At 25.8% G+C, this 23983-nt stretch overlaps 6 non-coding genes across 6 annotated transcripts; all 6 read left to right on the top strand.

Moving 5' to 3' along the window:
* Positions 1 to 10326: 10326 nt before the first annotated feature.
* LOC137833722 (U1 spliceosomal RNA) lies at positions 10327 to 10486 on the top strand. The gene has a single exon (XR_011084791.1). It is a non-coding gene; the product is annotated as a U1 spliceosomal RNA (small nuclear RNA).
* A 1100-nt stretch (positions 10487 to 11586) lies between these two features.
* LOC137833744 (U1 spliceosomal RNA) lies at positions 11587 to 11747 on the top strand. The gene has a single exon (XR_011084810.1). It is a non-coding gene; the product is annotated as a U1 spliceosomal RNA (small nuclear RNA).
* A 3693-nt stretch (positions 11748 to 15440) lies between these two features.
* LOC137833729 (U1 spliceosomal RNA) lies at positions 15441 to 15601 on the top strand. Its single transcript, XR_011084797.1, has one exon. It is a non-coding gene; the product is annotated as a U1 spliceosomal RNA (small nuclear RNA).
* Positions 15602 to 16925: 1324 nt separating this feature from the next.
* Positions 16926 to 17085, top strand: LOC137833743 (U1 spliceosomal RNA). Its single transcript, XR_011084809.1, has one exon. It is a non-coding gene; the product is annotated as a U1 spliceosomal RNA (small nuclear RNA).
* Positions 17086 to 21821: 4736 nt separating this feature from the next.
* Positions 21822 to 21982, top strand: LOC137833715 (U1 spliceosomal RNA). Its single transcript, XR_011084784.1, has one exon. It is a non-coding gene; the product is annotated as a U1 spliceosomal RNA (small nuclear RNA).
* A 1331-nt stretch (positions 21983 to 23313) lies between these two features.
* Positions 23314 to 23472, top strand: LOC137833751 (U1 spliceosomal RNA). Its single transcript, XR_011084815.1, has one exon. It is a non-coding gene; the product is annotated as a U1 spliceosomal RNA (small nuclear RNA).
* The last annotated feature ends 511 nt before the right edge of the window (positions 23473 to 23983 follow it).

Raw genomic sequence — 23983 nt, 5'->3', positions numbered from 1 at the left:
TTCAATCAACTATATCTTATAGTTATATTTAGTAAAAATAATTTTCACATTTATATTTTGGTTTAACGTATAAATTATGTATTAACCACTTAATATACAATTTTACAAATTTTATTACATAACAAAATTGAATAATACATAAGATAACTATGAAAGTTCTTATAAATTTTATTTCATACCGTAAATCAACTATATCTTGTAATTATATTTAGTAAAAATAATTTTCACAGTTATCTCTCAAAAATCATTATATATATATATATATTAAAAATTTTATTATTTTGCAGTAACATCATTCCAATTTTAAAAGTCACATTATTATAATTTTTAGTTAGTTATGGGTACAAAATTTTTGCACAACATTATACTGGCATTGAACTCTCAAACAGATTCTAACATGTTTATAAAGATTAAAAATATATTTCACATTGAAAATTGATCTTTAATTTATAGGTATTTTTTTTAAGGATTGAAACCTTTTAATAAGATAAATTTCAAAATGAGAAGAAATCTAATTGAGGTTGAATTGGACTATATGCTTGATTGTTTTTGCAAGTTATGAAAGAGAAGATGTTAAAAATATGATGCTCATAATTAAAAAATTTAGAAATTTGTTTTTGAGGCACGAAGTTATGGAAGATGTATCACGTATCTTCATGTGATTTTTTTTATTTTTTTTTACTTTTCTTTGAATGAAAAAGTTTTTTTTTTCTTATTATATTTCACATTCTTTTTATGAAATGACACATAGTGAAAAAAATACCATTATGATCTTGAGGAGAAGTCAATTCTAAATCAAGTCAAGACAAATGATAAAAAAAAAATTAAAGACACAATTAAGATTTTTGCATTACATAGACCGAACTTAATCAGATATTTATAATGATTGAAAACATATTCCACATTAATAAGTGTAATGTTATAACAAAATTTCCACACATTTCCTAACATGTATATTTGTCTTGGTTAAATTTGTATATAAAATAAAATATATGAATAAATAATATATATAATTTAAGCAGTTTTATTCTACTATGGACGGTTGGTACAATTTCTTTTATTAATTTTTGGAATGATAAATGGTGTTCTACTATTCCTTTAGCACATATTGCTCGGTTATCTGATGGTATTAGCATTCCGGATACAGTTTTGGACAGGTTGTGATTGAAATATTCCGCTGTCTTTACGGTAGATGCCTCATCTTTTTAGTCATATCATGGTTAGGGCGGATCAGGATGTTCCTAATTGGATTCTAGATGAGTATGGTCGGTTCACTCTTAAATCGGTTAGGACCTTTTTCTTTGGAACTAGGAGTTCCTTGTGGTTAGGGTAAATTTATTTGGTCTTCAGATATCCCACCTTCCAAAACACTTGTCCTTTGGAAAGTTTTTCATGGGCGGCTTCCTACAAATCCACATATTCAAAATAAAGGTCTTCATATTTGTTCTATGAGTACGCTTTGTGAAAGCATGAAGAATCTATTCATCATTTATTTTTTGAATGCCATAATGCTTTGTATATTTGGAGTTGGGTTCGACAGATTTTTCCTACTTTTCATTTCTCTAATAAGGATGATCTTCTTTCTTTTATTAAAAGTGATGGTAGTCCTTTGGTTAAATTGATTAAGCTTCTTGTGATAACTTTTTCTATTTGGATGTTATGGCGTATGAGGAATTATGCTCGTTTTCAGGATAAGATTGAAATTTCTAGGGATATTTCAGTTATTAAAGATTTAAAGTCGTCTAAAGCTTCAATGAAGAATGATATGATAGATTTCAGTTTGATTAAGTTTGTTGGTATTAATACTTGTACTGGTAAAGTTCTTCGTCCTCTTCCTGTTAGATGGGAGTTTCCTTCACCAGGCTGGGTTAAAAGTAACACTGATGGAGATGCTAGGGTTATACAGGTCTTGCCACTTGTGGAGGTATTTTTCGTGGGAGTATGGGGGAGTTTACTGGAGCTTTCTCTGTGTTTCTTGACATTCAGATTGCTTTTGGTTGCTTAATTTTATGGAGTTATATATGCTTTGGAGGAAGCAAAAGTCGGAACTTACTAATGCCTGACTGGAATGTGACTATGTCTTGGTTTGTGCTACGTTTACTGATAGAACAAATGTTCCTTGGATGCTTCGATGAAATACTTGTCTTAATTACTGTGGAAAAATCGGGTTTAGGGTTACATATTTTTCGTGAAGGAAATGCATGTGCGGATAAGTTGGCTAATTTAGGATTTATTCATAAATAATCCTTTCATTGGTATAGTAGGTTTTCATCTAGTTTGTTCTTAGAATTCTTTATTAATATGTATAGTCTACTATGTATCGTTTTTGTTAACATATGAGTTTTGGTTTAGTCTCTCATATTTTTGTTTTTTCTTTTTTTCTTTTTTTTTAATAATATTTTTTTCATGTGATGACAAATGATTGTTGTTACTTGAGGTATTAGCCTAGCTGAGATGTCAAGTAGCATAGTGATGCCTAATATGAAAACTTTTTAAAAAATATATATATATAATATTTTTATTTAATTAATAGAATGAGAAATTAATTTAAAATCAAATTGGTACCTATTTTCTATTGTTTTTATTTTAGTATTTTTAGTTTCAGTTAACTAACTTATATAATTTTTTTCAATATTATTTTAAAATGGATAAATAAAATTTACGAAATTAGTAATAGAAATTTAAATTTAATTTATCAAATAAAATATACTACTTATAATACACAAATATAAAAAATATTTTTATAAAATAAAATAAGAAAATTTAAATTTACTTTACCATAAATATTTTACTGATTTTGTTTTGAAAAAATTAATATAGTTCTTATGTGATTAACATATTTTAATTACTTATGAAAAAGTATTTAAATCATCAACTTTAAATTTTTAAATTTAGTGTCTAAATATAATTTTATACAAATAGTTATATATTTCTTACTATATCATAATTTTATAATATTATAGATTTTAGATTGATATTTAAATCATCAACTTATTTAAGATTTTTATTTTTTAAGGATACATTTTAGATAATATTATAATTCATATATATCATAATTAATATATGTATATATTAAAAATAAAATTATATAATAAATATATTGTAGTTTTGTTACAAAAATGGTCAATTTTTGTCTAAAATTTTATCTCTCCATACACTTATTCATTGTCTGAATTTTAAGTGTTAGTACTCAATTAAATATCATGATATGAAAATATATGTTTTTTATTTCGAATGTTTTATATAAACGAAATGTTCTAAAATTGTTATTTACATTATTAATATTTATTCATTTATAAAAGTACTTATGTGCTAAATTTTAAGTTAAATACTAAAGACTTTTGCTGGTACAAAAATAATAATATAAAAATATTTATCATTTTTTTATAATTAAAATATATAATTTATTTATAAATAAATATAACGATAGACTTCAAGTTATATATATATATATATATATTAAAATTATAATTATAATTATAAATATAAATATATTACAACTCAAAATGTTATTAATACTTTATATAATGTTATATTTTGATATGGTTTAGTTAGTTTTGCATACTATTTTTTTAAATTAATTTATAAATTATATATTAAGAACTTAATCTGTATATTTACAAATTTTGGTATATAACATGATTAAATAATAAATAAGATAAATATGATATATTCTTTTTTATTTTTTTATAAATTTTATTTCAAACCTTAATTCCAATTATAATATATCACATCTAATTTTTATTTTCTCTAACTATTTTCATTTTTTTATTAATTGCAGGACTTATATGGTGTCTTGTAATGACAATTTGGATATTAGAAAAAAAATATATATTTCATTTTTCTTCTCAATATTGTAATTCATTTTTTATTTATTTAAAAAAGCACATCTCTAGTACTACTAGTAGAACATTAGAAGATTGTGTTAAAGAAGGAGACAAGGAGGAAGTTAAAGATATGAACAAAGAGATAAAAACTTTTAATAAAAGATAAATATAACTTAATTAAATACAAAAATATTAATAATCAGATAGATTTTGATCCCGGCTTACCTTTCTCTCTCATCCACTTATCATTTCCCTCTAGCTCCAATCTTTACTCATTTTCTTTCTTTCTCTAAAAAAACATAAGGAGAGTGGCATCATGGAAGACTATGAAACATCAGTAAATCTACTTTATAGTGATGAAGAATAACTTGACAGTATTACGGTTGTACCAGTTTTAATTTCAAAATAAAAAAGTATAAAAAAAAATCACAATGATTTTTTGAAATTTATAAAACATGATTCTCAAAATGAAAAACTATTTTTTGAAAGTATTATGTGTTGCATTGCATACTTGTTTATAATAGATTAGGGAAGAAAAATAGCATACAACTTTTTCTAATGAATATTGATTTATTAGCCAGGATAATGCATTTATCAGTGTTATAAAAATACTAATTCACAAATACAAAAGAAGTTATAATGTATACAATATATTACTAATTCACAAAAATACAAAAGAAGTTATAATGTATACAATATATTAACATATCGGAGATAATCATATCTGTCAAACAGAATACAAATAATGCTCCAATCACATAAGTAGAGATCAAAATATTTTACTCGAATCTGATTCATCTAAAGTCAGTAAAATAAAATAAATATTTTCAATCATTAATGAGAAATACGTGTGTATGCAATATCTAGATTTGTTTTAGTAAAGTATAAATAAAGTTAAATTTCTCAAGATACCACAATTTCTGTCACATTAAATACTTTTGATTTTCACATTCTATGAAACCATGTAAGCATTAATCTACACTACCTGGTTACTCTAATTATGATGTTAATAACTTACCATATTAAAATTTTGAAATTATGTATCATCTTACCAATTACTTTTGGTTTCTCAGCACCTCAACATTTAATATTTTCTTTAGAAATAACAATTTCCTGATTTATTTTGGTAATACTTTTTATTCTTTATAGAAATCAAAGGAGTTTCATACTCATGCAAATAAATAGATGTCAATGAAGAGAATCATTTGTAGAGGAAAATAATTAAGCTATGTGATAATCCCACATTACTCAGTATAGATTAACTAATGACAACCAAAGAATATAAAATGAAAGAGTGTAAGGTTATTTTCCATACTTACCTGGACGAAGTCTATGGTTGATCATGAAGGTCCATGGGCTAAGACAGTAACTATTTAGAATGGCTGACATGATAAGTAAGCAAAAATCAAGATTTCTTATTCTCTGGTGTGTTATCATTCCATGCACGTATAAGAAATATAAGTAGTGGATTATCAAATTAATTGTGATTAATTGCGTACAATAACTAACATACAATAATTATGTATAATAATTGCGTACAATAATATTAAAATGATTAATTCATCTTTTCCATATTTTAAATTTATTTAAAACAAAAAAAAATCATATTCTAAAATTATTTGAATAAACTTTTGATAAAATAACACTAAGTAAAAAATTCAAGTAGAAATAGTTAATATTAAAAAAGTGAATTATAAAAATTAAAAAATTAGCGTATTAAAACTAATATATGTAATATATATTTATTTTTAATATATTAATACAAATATATATATATATATATATATTTTGTTGAGCTACTTTATAAAACATTTTTCTTTATAAATATTTTTTCATATATATTGTATATGAGAAATCAATATTTTTTATTTTCTGGTGTGTTATCACTCCATGCATGTATAGAAAAAATATGTGTATTTGAAAACTTTCTCTGTACAAATTGCAATTTAATTATGTAATGATCCCATAATTATGAAATTCTATCATTATCAAATTAATTGCGTACAAAAACTATAATAAATGTGTATAATAATTACGTACAATAATATTAAAATGATCAATTTATCTTTTCCATGTTTAAAAATCATTTGTAGAGGAAAATGCTTAACCTAAAACACGTGCAGAGTATACAAATGTGATAATCCCACATTGCTCAGTATAGATTAACTAATGACAACCAAAGAATATAAAATGAAAGAATGTAAGGTTATTTTCCATACTTACCTGGACGGGATCTATGGTTGATCATGAAGATCCATGAGCTAAGGCAGGACTAATAGCAATGACTGACGCTTATCAAGTAAGCAAAAGTTAAGATTTCTTATTCTCTTTATGTTATCGCCTCATGCATGTATAGGAAATATAAGTGTATTTGGAGAATAATGATTTCTTATTCTCTTTATGTTATCACCCCATGCATGTATATGAATATAAGTGTATTTGGAGAATAATTATGTAGTAATCCACTAATTATGAAATTATCAAATTATTTGTGATTATTTGCGTACAATAACTAACGTACAATAATTGTGTACATTAATATTATAATGATTAATTCATCTTTTCCATGTTTTAAATATATTTAAAAAAAAAACACAAGTAGAAATAAATACTACTTTTTTATAGTATTTTTGAATCAACTCACAAGTACATATTATTTACTTTTATAGTATTTTCAATTTCCATGTAAATTACTGAAATTCGAACATTGCGTGTCATTAATATAATAAGCTAACAAGATTAAAAAATTGAGTAAAATTCAAGTAGAAATAGTTAATATTAAAAAAATGAACTATAAAAATTAGAAAAATAATGTTTTAAAACTAATATATGTAATATATATTTATTTTTAATATATCAGGACAAATATATATTTAGTATATGAAATAAGAAAAAAAAAATAGCATTGTAACATATAAAAATGACGAATATGAATATGAATATATATATATATATATATATATAAAATGTAATATTGAAAACATAATAAATATACACTAAAAGAATAGAATAAGAATGATTGTTGACCTACCGTATAAAACATTTTTCTTTATAAACAGTAAGCATTCCACTCATTCCATATTTTTTCTTTTTATTTTGTTATTGCACCGATCTATAACTATAAGAAAATTGTATATAAGAAGATGGTAAGAAAAATGAAGATCTTTTTTCATCATGTGTGTTATCACTTCATGCATGTATAGAAAAAATAAGTGTATTTAGAGATTTTCTGTATACAAATTACAAGTTAATTATGTAGTGATGCACTAACTATGGGATTCTATTATCATTATCAAATTAATTGCGTACAATAGCTAACATATAATAATTATGTATAATAATTGCATACAATAATATTAAAATGATAAATTTATTTTTTCCATGTTTTAAATTTATTTAAAACAAAACAAAAATTAATTTATTTTCATATTCTAAAATTATTTGAATCAATTCTCACAAGTACATATTATTTACTTTTATATTATTTCCAATCTTCAAGATATTATTGTTCTCTAAATTACTGAAATTCGAATTTTGCATGTCATTAATACAAAATAAGCTAACAAGATTAAGAAATTGAGTAAAATTCAAGTAGGAATAGTTAATATTAAAAAAACACTATAAAAATTAGAAAATTAGCGTTTTAAAACTAATATATGTAATATATATTTATTTTTAATATATTAGTACAAATATATATTTAGTATATGAAATAAGAACCAAAAAAAATAGCATCGTAACCTATAAAAATGACGTAAATATATATCTATAATGTAATATTGAAAACATAATAAATATAAACTAACAAGAATGGTTGTTGAGCTACTTTATAAAACATTTTTCTTTATAAATATCCATATTCCAAAGTTCTTCTTCATTGGTTGCAATGGCTGACGCTGATCAAGTAAGCATTTCACTTCTTCAATTTTTTTTCCTTTTTATTTTGTTATTACACCGATCTATAACTATAAGAAAATTATATATAAGAAGATGATAAGAAAAAACAAATTTCTTATATCACTCCATGTATAGGAAATATAAGTGTATTTGAAGACTTTCATCCGTCCAAATTACAAGCTTTATGTAGTGATCCACTAATCATGGGATTCTATCATTATCAAATTAATTGCATACAATAACTAAACGTACAACAATTTAACAATTGTATATTGATTTTTAATATCAGTTTTTATTTTATTTTTCGTGACATTATATTATCTATAATACATATATTCTTATCTTATTGTTCATTTAGCTTTTTGTCTATATATTATACTGTCATTATTTAAAAATTACTGGACTTTTATCTTTAAAAATATAATTAATTATACTTTTTCTAGTCATTCTAATAAAAGAGAAATTCACAATTGATTCTAATAAACACAACACAACTAATTAACACAACATCTATACCTAGGGGATTCCCCTCTTAACTGCTCTTAATTTTTTTTCCTAATATTAATATTTATTTTATTATTGTATTATGGTCATTGTGTCATTTCTTATTCCCCTCTTAACTGCTCTTAATTTTTTTTTCCATTTTATCCTTACTTAATAATTTATTGTATTAATTTATTTTGGTTATTTGGACATTTTATAATTTCAAAAATTAATAAAATAATTTTAAAATTTTAAAATTTATTTTATTTGTTATTATTTAACTGGAGAGTGGAGAGAGTGATTAGTTACTTTTCTGTTTTAAAGATCTTCTTCTCTATTAAATAAAAAATTAAAGATATTTGTAATATTTTGTGGACCACTTTAGCGGGAGAGTGGAGATTTGTTACGTTACTTATTTTATTTAAATTGATATTCTCTTTTATTAAAATTGTAGAATTTTAAAATTGATTTAAGAAACGGATTTTATGATTCTTCACTACACATAACCCACGTATCCTACTTCCTACTTTCTCTCTCATATATAGGTACCTGCTCCCCACTTTCTCTCTCCACTACCCATAACACATTCTTTTTTTACCATACTTCTCACTTTCTTTTCTCTTTCCTTTTCACTTTCATGTAAATAAATAAATTCATTCATTCTCTTTGTCATATGCAACTTTTAATTACCGCTCTCCACTATTTTATTAACCTACTCTTTAACAGTATACTCTTTAACTTCTCATTTTAATGTTATAAAGAGAAATTGTTTTTGAAGAATAAAAAAATACTAAAGAAAGAGAAATAAAAAATGCAGATACACACTACTATTTAATTGTATACTCTTTAACTTCTCATTTTAATTTTATTAAGAGAAATTGTTTTTGAAAAATAAAAAAAATACTAAAGAAACAAAAATAAAAAATGCGGATACACAGGCACGTCAGTGCTTGTGTTCCCGCTAGTCTTAATAATGCATCTAAGTATTCATTACATATCCAATCTTTAAGTCTTTAATATAGGTATTGGATTTATCAAATACACCATACACCAACAAATACAACGGTAATAAAATTAAACATAAAAGAAAAAACAATTTTAAGACTCATTTCAATTTCAATTAATGATCTCATTTATAAAAAGCCTTAAAAAACATAGAACATATGGAGGAGTGAAGTTATAGAAAAATATACTTACTTTGTTAGATAGAAAAGCATCACTATAATTTCATTGCATAATTTATAGTTATGTAATTATTCTATTTATTTTATATTTTGATATGTTTATCATGATTATAATTTGAAAAAAATTAATTAAAATATATAATTATAAGAATTATTTTATTAATTTTAGTGACCAATAATATTACAAGTTTTTATTACAAATATAAGGAATAAATGTGTGGTCTCATTATAATAATTTCAATTAAAAGTAGTAATTTTAGTACATTGTGAAAAGTTAAATCTAAAATAACACATACACTTAAATCTAAAATTTAATTTAACGCATTCCTTAAACAATAGTAAATGATTATTATAAAACAAAGAAGCACCACACCAGTTTGTGTTTTCACTTTCAAAGGATTTAGAGTTGTTTCACTACAAGTAGAAAGAAAGTAAAATTTCTCAAGATAACACAATTCTTGTCAAAGTTACTCTTGATATCTGGAACTAATCATTGTTAGTACCTTACTTTTAGCCTCTCAAATACTTCTTACTTTCACAATTTGTTAAACCATGAAAGCATCAAGGTTCACCACATACACTACCCACTTACCCTTTGGCTACGTGAGACCATGTCAATAACTTACCATATCAAAAGTTTGAAATTATATATCATCTTAGCAATTACTTCCTGTTTCTCAACAACTCAACATTTATTAATTTGTTTGGAAGTGATAATTTCCTTATTTATTTTGATAATATTTGTTATTCTTTATAAAAAAAGCTTCATACTCTTGCAAACTAAGAGATGTTGATGAAGAGAATCATTTGTAGAGGAAAATGATTAAGTTAAAACATGTGCATAGTATACAAATGAGTTAATCCCATATTGATCAGTATAGATTAAGTAATGAGAACCAAAGAATATAAAATAAAACTGTTTATAGTTATTTTCCTTACTTACCTGGACGGGGTCAATGGTTGATCATGAAGGCCCATGGCCTAAGGTAGTAACTTCCATTGCACATTGGAGGGGTACTGCTTTAAGGTCTGTCAAAAATGGCAGAACCTACGTCATAATTTATGGTGGTGGAGTTTGCGTTCGCGCAACTCCTTCTATACAGTTTTTTAAATTTCTAATATTAAAGTTTATGGTGATTAAAAATATTGCGGTCTAATTCAACAAAATATTTCTTAAAATATGTCAACAAAAGATTTATTTAATGCAAAACTATTAGTTTCCTAAAATAAACGCATATGAAAGTATTATGTGTTGGATTGAATGCCTAAACTTGTGTATAAGAGTTTAAAGAGGAAAAAGATCATGCAATTTTCCCCTTACCATTATTAATGAATATCGATCCTTGGTAGAGATTTTCATTAGCCAGGATAATGCATTCGTCAGTGTTATCAACAATGACATCAAAAGAATTGATGCACAAATCTAAAAGAAGTTATAATGTACACAACACATTGGAGATAACTATACCTCTCAAACGGAATGAAATAGTGCTTCAATCACATAATTATTGAGATAAAAATATTTTACTAGATCCAATCATCTAAAGTGAGTAAAATAAAATAAGTCATTTTAATCATTGATGAGAAATATCTATATGTGTATGCAATATCAATGATTAAGATTACTTATTTTACTCTCTAAGTTGAATTGCTTACTTTATAGGATCTAGATCTATTTTACAACAAGTAGAAAGAAAATAAAACTTCGTACCATACCACAATTCCTGTCATGGTAATTCTTTATATCTAAAACTAGTCACTGTTAGTACCTTACTTTGAGCCTCTCAAATACTTATGATTTTCATAGTCTATGGAACCATGCATGCATGCAACAATATACACCACTCAGATACCCTTTGGCTTTGTGAGACAATGTCAATAATTTACCATATCAAAATTATGAAATTATATATCATCTTACCAAAAACTTCTTGTTTCTCAACAACTCAACATTTATTCCTTTGTTTGGAAATAACAATTTGTTGATTTATTTATTTGTTATTCTTTATAGAAATTAAATGAGCTTCATACACATGCAAACTAATAGATGTCAATGAAGAGAATCATTTGTAGAGGAAAATGATTAAGTTAAGACACGTGCAGAGTATACAAATGTGTTAATCCCACATTGTTCAGTATAGATTAAGTAATGAGAACCAAAGAATATAAAATGAAAGTGCGTATGATTATTTTCCATACTTATCTGGACATGGTCTATGGTTGATCATGAAGGCCCATGACCTAAGGCAGTAACTTCCATTGCACATTGGAGGGGTAATGTTTTAAGGTCTGTCATAAATGACAGATCCTACGTCATAGTTTGTGGTAGTGTGGCTTGCGTTTGTGCAACTCCTTGTATATAGTTTTTTAAATTTCTCATCTTGATTTTGTACTATGTAACTAAAACATCATTTTTATTTTATTTTTTTATGATATTGTATTGTCTATAATACATATATTACTTTCTTATTGTTTATTTAGCCTTCTTTAGGTCTATATATTAAACTATCATTGTTTCAAGATTACTGTAATTTTATCCTTTAGAAAAATACTAAATTAACATATGTTATTAGTTTTTAATGACATATATATAGGTGTTTCCATTATTTACTTGTGAGGTTTGATATAGTTTTATTCTCCATAGTGATTTAGTTTTTAAATAATAATTGCATTCAACACGAAAAAAAATGTTTTCTTTCTCTCATGTAGCATATGTTGGTCCAACTTTTTTGAACCAAAACCTTATTCAGTTATTCTAAATTTAACTAGAAATATGACCTTCAAAATCAGGAAAAAGGAGAGATACATTGTCACTTTTATGTGTTGTTTATGTTAGTTTGAGGGAATAGATTTGCTTCTAAGGAAGAAGACAACATTATTACAACATTAGGATATACCTCTCATATTTTCATTTCATATTGCTTTGTTAATTAATTAGTATCTTACTACAAATTCTAGCTTTTGAATTTGTAATCCCACAATAAGATTGCACTCTACGATTGTGATGTGTCGTAAATGAACAATCATTCAATGACACCAAGTGCAAACCATTATTACTTTTCTCTATTTTTACAAATTGGTATTTTCAAATAATTTATTATTCCGGGAATGCACTTGGTGGCCGAGGTAGATGAAGAGAGTCATCTTAAGGGAATAATAATTAAACTTTGTTTTTTAAGATACAAAATAAGTATTCCAAGTCCCACATTGCTGAAAGGCTAGTAAGAAGTGAAGAACTTGGACTACAAAATAGAAGTGTGTGTAAAAATGGGCAACATACATACCTGGAAGACATTAATGAGTGATAAAAAAGAATTATGGTGTAGGATAGTGACATAGTCATAGTCATGAATATTTGAATGCACACTACATAATTAATTGTTTTATTTAGTATGTTATTTGATGTTTCTTGTAGTTGCTACATCAACAAGAATACTACAAAAGAATAAACCAGGTGAAATCTCAATGGAGAATTGCTCATGCTTTTAATATTTTAATATATTAAAAATATAGTTTAATTAATTAAAAAAATCTTATCAACTCTAATGCATTTTGAGAAGTTTTCTAAAATAGATTTTAAATCAAATCATAAAAGAAAATCTCACAATTGATCTAATCAACACAACACACCATATTAAAAAATATATCTAAGTATTCATAAGATATCCAATATCTTTAAAGTCTTACCTCTGTGTATTTATATCATATCCAACCTTTAAAGTCTTTCAATATAGATTTATCTTTCAAGTAACTTATTTCATTCCGATAGAAGAAATTTTAAGCAACCTTAAACAATTTATTATTTTATATATTTTTTAAAACTTGATTATAATGTATACTGATATTTATGATGGTAATAAGTATTGTGCATTACACTGTATAAATGGTACAATATAACTCTTCTCCCAATCTATGAATCCTTGAAATATTACTTTTTTTCCTTTCGAATTGTTCTTATATTAAAAAATTATATGCAATTAATGTTGTGAGCATCAAAATTGGTGCGTTATAGAGGGTTAGAGGGTGCTGCAGAGCACAAGGTTGATGAAGAGATGACATTATTTTAAGAACACCACACAGAAAGTTGTACTACAAATTTATCATATAAAAGTTAAAAACAACTAAATTTTAATATTCATGGTATAAGTAAGAAAAATAATATTTTATCTAATACACACGATAAAATATGATTATATTGAGTATGAGTTAAGTGCAGCAATAGTTACCAACAAAAAAAAATATAAATATAAAAATAATAACAATAATTTCTCAAACAAATAACAAAAAATAGGAAAAAAACAATACTATCTTTGTATTAAAAAAGAAAAGAAATAACCTGGAAAACAGAAGTTTGTTAATAAGTCATATTTATAGAAAATATAAAATAATAAGGATCATGTAATAAAATATAAAGAAAATTATTTAAAGTAAATAAAAATTAAAAATAAGGATCACATTATTTTTATCTTGTATCTTAATTCTCTATTGGTAAAGAAGTTAATAATTTCATCAAATGATGCATACTTCTAAAGTAAAAGTATAACTAATACATGGTTATCATAGCATTATGAATTATATTTGAGATTCTTTGTTGGCAATTCATCAACACTAAATTCAAAAAATTTATTTTTCCCATAATCTTTTTAGTCTTCCATATATCAAGCAACAACATTTTTAATCAATTTGTACAACTCATTTAAGTTCCATGAGTACAAAACTAATCTAAGCTTCCACTTTCTTATATCTTTTCAAATTGGATAATTGATCAACCAACAAGACAAACATGAAACTGAATGAAAAGTAATCAACACTATCCAAAGTTTTCACATAAGAATTCAAAATAAAAGTTACGAAGAGGTTTTGAAAGAATAACTTGACAGTTCCAATTTCAAAATAAAAAGTATAAGCAAAATCTCATTTTCCACCTTCACTTTGAGTCATGTGCACTTGATTTTTTGAAATTTATAAATATAAAACACAAAATGTAAAACTTTTCACCTTTTCTGACATGATTCTCAAAATGCTAAACTACCAGTTGCATAAAATAAAATCATGAAATTATATGTTGGATTGCATGTGTGTACCTGTGTATAAGAGATTAGGGAGGAAAAAGAACACACAATTTTTCTCTCTTACCATTATTAATGAATATTGATCCTTGGTAGAGATTTTCATTAGCCAGGATAATGCGTTGTCCCTCCTATCAACAATGACATCAAAAGTACTGGTTCACAAATCTAAAAGAAGTTATAATGTATACAACATATTGGAGATAACCCATAGGATTGACATGTGTCGAATTCCACTAATTGCTACATTATTTTTAGTATATAGATCACCATATATGTCCTACATAATGAAAATAGTGTTTCAATCACATAAATTTTGAGATCAAAATATTTTATTAGGATCTGATTCATCTAAAGTAAGTAAAATAAAATAAGTCATTTTAATCATTGATGAGAAATATCTATATGTGTATGCAATATCAATGATTACGATTATTTATTTTACTCTCTAAGTTTAATTTCTCACTTTAGAAGATCTAGATCTGTTTTACTACAAGTAGAAAGAAAGTAAAATTTCACATAATACCACAATTCCTCTCATAAAGTACCTTACTTTTAGCCTCTCTAATACTTTTGATTTTCACAGTCTGTGAAACCATGCAATCAAGGTTCAGATACATTACTCGATTACTCTTTGGCTCTATGAGACAATGTCAATAAATTACCATATCAATATTTTGAAATTATATAGCATCTTACCAATTACTTTTTGTTTCTTAGCAACTCAACATTTATTACTTTGTTTGAAAATAACAATTTCCTTATTTGTTTTGGTAATATTTGTTATTCTTTATAGAAATCAAAGGAGCTTCATACTCATGCAAACAAACAAATGTTGATGAAGATAATCATTTGTGGAGGAAAATGATTAAGTTAAAACACGTGCAGAGTATACAAATGTGATAATCCCACATCGCTTAGTATAGATTAACTAATGAGAATTACAAAATATAAAATGAAAGTGTGTACGGTTATTTTCCATACTTACCTGGACGGGGTCTATGGTTGATCATGAAGGCCCATGGTCCAAGGCAATAACTTCCATTGCACATTGGAGGGGTACTGCTTTAAGGTCTGTCAAAAATGGCAGAGCCTACGTCATAATTTATGGTAGTTGGGCTTGCGTTCGCGCAACTCCTTTTTTACAGTTTTTTAAATTTCTCATCTTGATTTTTTACTATGTAACTAAATCACCATTTTTATTTTCCTTTTTTATGATATTGTATTGTCTATAATACATATATTCCTAATTGTTTATTAAGCCTTCTTTTTAGGTCTACATATTAAACTATCATTATTTCACTATTACTATAATTTTATCCTTTTGAAAAATACTAAATTAACATATTTTATCCATTTTTAATGAAATATATATAGGGTATTTATTGATAGCAAGATTATTTTAGTAAGCCATATTTATTATTTTTCTTTATCTCTTCCTATATATGTAAACTTTAAATAGTAGAGTATAGAGCAAAAACCTTTTTTTATTATTATAAACACGACAAAGTGCACATGATGAGTAGTTGACCATTGCATATTTAGGATCTCACTCGTTTAGTGTGTTTGTGTGTGAAAGAGGTGTTTACTTTGTTTTAGCCAGAGTTATGGAGAATATTTCTTTTAATATATGTTGATTGGTAGAGTTCCTTTTTGATTTGGATGAGTGGAGCACCAAAGACCTTATATAGGTCACCTATAATTGAAATTCACAAGTTATGAATATTTTAGATTTTATATTTATGTTCTTCAATTATTACTTGTTAGCTTTGATAGTTTTGTCTTCAACAGTGGTCTAGTTTTTAAATAATAAATGCATTCCACACGAAAAAAGTGTTTTCTTTCTTTGATGTAGCACATGCAAGTCGAACTTTTTTGAAGCAAAACTTGGTTTAGTTATTTTGAATTTAACTAGAAATTTGACCTTCAAATTCAGAAAAATAGAGAGACATTGTCATTTTTATGTGTTTTTTATGTTGGTTTGAGGGAATAGAACTGCTTCTAAGGGAGAAAACAACATTATTACAACATATGAATATATCTTTCATATTTTCATTTCACAATGCTCTATTAATTAATCAAGTATTTTACTACAAATTCATTCATTTTTCTTTCAAATACTTTAGTTTTGGAGTTTGAAATCCCACAATAAGATTGCACTTTGTTATTGATGTTTCCTAAATGAACAATCATTATGTGACACCAAGTGCAAGCCATTATTATTACTTTTCTCTATATTTTTTGTTACAAGTTGATATTTTCAAGTAATTTATTATTCTGAGCAGAAAGCAAGTATCTTAATGTACTTGGTGGTAAAGGTAGAATAGGAGAGGCATCTTAAGGGGATAATAATTAAGCTCTATTTTTTAAGATACAAAAGAAGTATTTCAAGTCTCACATCGTTGAAAGAGTAGTAATAAGTGAGGAACTTGGACTACAAAAGAAAAGTGGTTGTGAGGGCCAACATGCTTACCTGGACGACACCAATGAGTGATCAAGAGGCTCATGGTGTAGGCTAGTGACTTTCATTGCACCTGGGAGGGGTGTTGCTCTAAGGTTTGTCCAAGTGACAAATCTTATGTCATAATTTGTGGTAGAGAGGGTTTGCATTCGCGCAACCCTGTAGTAATAATCATGAATCTTTGAATGCACATTTTATAATATATTTATTTTATTTAGTATTTGTATTTTATGTCTTTAGTAATTACTAGTTATACATATTTGAACTAGATTTTGATAAAGATTGTACTAGTTTTGTAAAAGAGGTAAAAGACTACCACACAATAAACAACAAAAATATTGCAAAAGAATAAATCAAGTGGACTCTCTAGGTAGTAGAAAATATTTCAATCTCATATAAAATGATTTTGAAATAAAAGTTGTAAAAAATTTTAATTTTATTATTTTAATAAATTAAAATTGCATGTTAAATTTACTTGTAAAATTATTCAATAGACTCGTCATTTTAAATGATTAAACAAAAAGCTTAGAACTACTCATGTTCTAAGCGATTCTATTTATAAAAAATAATTATCTAATTGATTGCATTTTTTTCTAGTCATTTCATACCAATATAAGAATATTTTAATATATTAAAAATATTTTTTAATGAATTAAAAAAATCTTATTATCAAGATAAACTTTAATACATTTTTTAGAAGTTTTCTAGTGAAGATTTTAAGTCAAATCATAAAAGAGAAACTTACAATTGATTATAATCAACACAACTGAGTTAATTAACACGACATATTAAGAACATATCCAAGTATTCCTAACATATCCAATCTTTAAAGTCTTTAATATAGGTATTGGATTTATCAAATACACCACACTTCAACAAATACAACAATAATAAAATCAAACATAAAAGAAAAATCAATCGTAAGACTCATTTCAATCTCAATTTATAATCTCATTTATAAAAAGCCCTAAAAAACATGCAATATATGGAGAGAAGTTACAAAAAAATATATTTTACTATGTTAGTTAAAAAAGTGTCACTATAATTCCATTACATTATTTATAGTCCTTTTATTATTCTATTTATTTTATAAATTAATTTTTTTGTTGTGATTATAATTTGAAAATGATTAATTAAAAATATATAATTATAAGAATTATTTTATTAATTTTAGTGATCAATAATAAGATTACATGTTTTTTACTACAAATTTAAGGAATAAATATGTGGTCTTATTATAATAATTTTAATTAAAAGTAATAATTTAAGGACATTCTAAAAAGTTAAATCTAAAATAACACAAACACTTAAATGCTAAAAATGTAATTTGATGTATTCCTTAAACAATTGCAAGGGATTATTATAAACCCAGGAAGCACTGCATCAATTAGTGTTTTCACTTTTAGAAACAGTTGCCTCGCTTGTGTTACCGATAGAGCGGGTTTGGACATTGCTATCGGCGACACTGTCAATTAGTGACACATATTCCTTTTCATCACCTTCTACAATTACCTTACGCTTTATTTATATTTCATTTCTATGATGTTTGTTAAATCTATTTTATGTGTTTCTAGCATTTCTTGTTGTAGCTTCGACCATGACAGTGAACAATCATAAATTCTTGAATTAGAAAAAATCTTATTAGAATCATGCATGTGGAGACTATAACGTGACTCTCTATATTAGATGTGTTCTTTTAGTCTAAATAATTTTTTTAATGTATTTGGAGTGTAATGAGAAAGGAGGATTATTATCCCATGTGTCATATTTTCATTAAGTTTTTACCTTTATTGTAAACTAGATTAGAAGAAAACTATTATAGAATAGTCAGGTCATTGTTTTGCACTTTTGATTCTCAAAACACTTTCTTGTTTATAAATATGAGATTGATCATTGTTATTTGAATTCAAACATCCTCCTTCTCATTCCTCCCCTTTGAATATGGTGTGAAAATGCTAGACTCGTGGATTTGTACTTGTCAAGACTATTAAAGATAAATGTGAGGATAAGTATTGGATTGAGAAATTTTCGATGTTCATCCTAGACATAATGTTTTAGTTTCACCCATCATTTATTCCTTTAAAATGTGAACTGTGTAAACTTATAATCATATATTTACCTGATTTAGTCTCGGTTTGTTCAAATCTTTGATACTAACACTTCCATATCATATTCAAGTGGAGGATATGAAGGAGGTTGTGTGGATTCAAATGACACTGAACAATCACAAATTTATGAATTAGACAAAGTCTTCTTAGAATCAGGAATGTGGACACTATTATTGAACAAGGTGTTTTGATGCTTCCAAATCTACTTTGAAGACTTGAAGAACATGTTGTAGTGTTTGTGTGTGTTGTTTAATAGATTTTGTATTGTCAATTCACATCTAGTATTGATCCAAGCTCACTTGACTCTTTATCTCTTTTGAATGAAGTGTTTTTTAAAAAGCTGTTAAATTTTATTCAGTTGTTTTTCAAATCAATCAGTTAAAAAAAGTTGTTCTTCAAGGTCTTGTGACTATAACAAGTTTATTATCCAGTTGATTTGTCAAAACAACTAGTTGTTTTATACTTAGTGACTACAACTTTGCTTTCTTTTATCTTTTCTGTAAGACAGAAACAATTGGTATTTCGATAAAACAGTTGGTTGTTTTATACGAAATCTTTAACAGGAAATTAAATCAATCAGTTGTTTTTAGAATAAATAGTAAAATATAATTTTTCTCCCAATCTATGAATCCTTGAAATATTACTTTTTGTCCTTTCGAATTGTTCTTGTATTAAAAAATTATGTGCAATTAATGTTGTGAGCATCAAAATTGGTGCTTTATAGAGGGTTAGAGGTGCTGTAGAGCACAAGGTTGTATCTTAAGAACACCACACATTGCCCGAGGAAGGAAATGAAATCAGGTATAGAAAGTTGTACTACAAATTTATCATATAAAGTTAAAAACAACTAAATTTTAATATTCATGGTATAAGTAAGAAAAATAATACTTTATCTAATACACCCGATAAAATATGATTATATTGAGTATGAGTTAAGTACAACAATAGGTAACAAAAAAAAAATATAAATATAAAAATAATAGAAATAATTTCTCAAACAAATAACAAAAATAGCAAAAAAAACAATACTATCTTTATATTAAAAAAGAAATGAAATAACCTGGAAAACACAAGTTTGTCAATAAGTCATATTTATCGAAAATATAAAATAATAAAGATCACATTATAAAATATAAAGAAAAATATTTAAAGTAAATAAAAATTAAAAATAAGGATCACATTATTTTTATCTTGTATCTTAAGTCTGTATTGGAAAAGAAGTTAATAATTTCATCAAATGATGCATACTTCTAAAGTAAAAGTATAACTAATACATGGTTATCATAAGCAGTATGAATTATATTTGAGATTCTTTGGTGGCAATTCATCAAGACTAAATTCAACAAATTTATTTTTTCCATAATTTTTTTAGTCTTCCATAAATCAAGCAACAACACTTTTAATCAATTTGTACAACTCATTTAAGTTCCATGAGTACAAAACTAATCTAAGCTTCCACTTTCTTATATCTTTTCAAATTGGATAATTGACCAACCAACAAGACAAACATGAAACTAAATGAAAAGTAATCAACACTATCCAAAGTTTTCACATAAGAATTCAAAATAAAAGTTATGAAGAGGTTTTGAAAAAATAACTTGACAGTATAACAATAGCACTGTTCCAATTTCAAAATAAAAAGTATAAGCAAAATCTCATTTTCCACCTTCACTCTGGGTCATGTGCACTTGATTTTTTGAAATTTATAAATATACAACACAAAATGTAAAACTTTTCATCTTTTCTGACATGATTCTCAAAATGCAAAACTAAGAGTTGCATAAAATAAACTCATGAAAGTATTCTGTGTTGGATTGCATGCTTGTACCTGTGTATAAGAGCTTAGGGAAGAAAAAGAACACGCAATTTTTTCTCTTACCATTCTTAATGAATATTGATCCTTGGTAGAGATTTTCATTAGCCAGGATAATGCATTTGTCACTCCTATCAACAATGACATCAAGAGAATTGGTTCACAAAGCTAAAAGAAGTTATAATGTATACAACATATTGGAGATAACCCATAAGACTGACATGCGTCAAATTCCACTAATTGCTACATTATTTTTAGTATATAGATCACCATATATGTCCAAACATAATGAAAATAGTGTTTCAATCACATAACTTTTGAGATCAAAATATTTTATTAGGATCTGATTCATCTAAAGTAAGTAAAATAAAATAAGTCATTTTAATCATTGATGAGAAATATCTATATGTGTATGCAATATCAATGATTACGATTACTTATTTTACTCTCTAAGTTTAATTTCTCACAAGATCTAGATCCGTTTTATTACAAGTAGAAAGAAAGTAAAATTTCACATAATACCACAATTCCTCTCACAAAGTATCTTACTTTTAGCCTCTCAAATACTTTTGATTTTCACAGTCTGTAAAACCATGCAAGCATCAAGGTTCAGATACATTGCGTGATTACTCTTTGGCTCTATGAGATAATGTCAATAAATTACAGTATCAAAATTTTTAAATTATATAGCATCTTACCAATTACATTTTGTTTCTTAGCAATTCAACATTTATTACTTTGTTTGGAAATAACAATTTCCTTATTTGTTTTGGTAATATTTGTTATTCTTTATAGAAAACAAAGGAGCTTCATACTCATGCAAACAAACAAATGTTGATGAAGAGAATCATTTGTAGAGGAAAATGATTAAGTTAAAACACGTGCAGAGTATACAAATGTGATAATCCCACATTGCTTAGTATAGATTAACTAATGAGAACTACAGAATATAAAATGAAAGTGTGTACGGTTATTTTCCATACTTACCTGGACGGGGTCTATGGTTGATCATGAAGGACCATGGTCTAAGGCAGTAACTTCCATTGCACATTGGAGGGGTACTGCTTTAAGGTCTGTCAAAAATGGCAGAGCCTACGTCATAATTTGTGGTAGTGGGGCTTGCGTTCGCGCAGCCCCTTTTGTACAGTTTTTTAAATTTCTCATCTTGATTTTGTATTATGTAACTAAAACATCATTTTTATTTTCTTTTTTTATGATATTGTATTGTCTATAATACATATATTCCTAATTGTTTATTAAGCCTTCTTTTTAGGTCTACATATTAAACTATCATTGTTTCACTATAATTTTATCCTTTTGAAAAATACTAAATTAACATATGTTATCAGTTTTTAATGAAATATATATATAGGATATTTATTGATAGCAAGATTATTTTAGTAAGCCATATTTATTATTTTTTCTTTATCTCTTCCTATCTATGTAAACTTTAAATAGTAGAGTATAGAACAAAGACCTTTTTTTATTATTATAAACACGACAAAGTGCACATGTTGAGTATGTTGAGTAGTTGACCATTGCATATTTAGGATCTCACTCGTTTAGTGTGTATGTGTGTGAAGGAGGTGTTTAGTTTGTTTTAGCAAGAGTTGTGAAGAATATTTCTTTTAATATATGTTGATTGGTAGAGTTCCTTTCTGATTTGGATGAGTGGAGCACCAAAGACCTTATATAGGTCACCTATAATTGAAATTCAGAAGTTATGAATATTTTAGATTTTATATTTATGTTCTTCCATTATTACTTGTTAGCTTTGATAGTTTTGTCTTCAACAGTGGTCTAGTTTTTAAATAATAAATGCATTCAACACCGAAACAATGTTTTCTTTCTCTCATGTAACATATGCAAGTCCAACTTTTTTGAACCAAAACCTGGTTTAGTTATTTTGAATTTAACTAGAAATTTGACCTTCAAATTTAGGAAAATGAGAGAGTCATTGTCATTTTTATGTGTTGTTTATGTTGGTTTGAAGGAATAGAACTGCTTCTAAGGAAGAAGACAACATTATTACAACATATGACTATATCTTTCATATTTTCATTTCACAATGCTCTATTAATTAATCAAGTATTTTACTACAAATTCATTCATTTTTCTTTCAAATACTTTAGTTTTGGAGTTTGTAATCCCACAATAAGATTGCACTTTGTTGTTGATGTTTCCTAAATGAACAATCATTATGTGACTCCAAGTGCAAGCCATTATTATTACTTTTCTCTATATTTTTTGTTACAAGTTGATATTTTCAAGTAATGTATTATTCTGAGCAGAAAGCAAGTATCTTAATGCACTTTGTGGTAAATGTAGAATAAGAGAGGCATCTTAAGGGGATAATGATTAAGCTCTATTTTTTAAGATACAAAAGAAGTATTTCAAGTCTCACATTGTTGAAAGAGTAGTAAGAAGTGAGGAACTTGGACTACAAAAGAAAAGTGGTTGTGAGGGGCAACATGCTTACCTAGACGACACCAATGAGTGATCAAGAGGTTCATGGTGTAGGCTAGTGACTTTCATTGCACCTGGGAGGGGTGTTGCTCTAAGGTTTGTCCAAGTGACAAATCTTATGTCATAATTTGTGGTAGAGAGGGTTTGCGTTCATGCAACACTATAGTAATAATCATGAATCTTTGAATGCATATTTTATAATATATTTATTTTATTTAGTATTTGTATTTTATGTCTTTAGTAGTTACTAGTTATGCATATTTGAACTAGATTTTGATAAATATTGTACTAGTTTTGTAAAAGAGGTAAAATACTACCACACAATAAACAACAAGAATATTACAAAAGAATAAATCAAGTGGATCTCTCGGTAGTAGATAATTTTTCAATCTCATATAAAATGATTTTTAAATAAAAGTTGTATAAATTTTTAATTTTATTATTTTAATGAATTAAAATTGCATGTTAAATTTACTTGTAAAATTATTTGATAGACTTGTCATTTTAAATGATTAAACAAAAAGCTTATAACTACTCATGTTCTAAGCGATTCTATTTATAAAAAATAATTATCTAATTGATTACATTTTTTTCTAGTCATTTCATACCTATATAAGAATATTTTAATATATTAAAAATATTTTTTAATCAATTAAAACATCTTATTATCAAGAT

The sequence above is a fragment of the Phaseolus vulgaris genome, chromosome 6 (genome assembly GCF_000499845.2).
Source record: "Phaseolus vulgaris cultivar G19833 chromosome 6, P. vulgaris v2.0, whole genome shotgun sequence".
Taxonomy (NCBI): Eukaryota; Viridiplantae; Streptophyta; class Magnoliopsida; order Fabales; family Fabaceae; genus Phaseolus; species Phaseolus vulgaris.
This window is presented reverse-complemented; position numbering and strand designations above follow the sequence as displayed.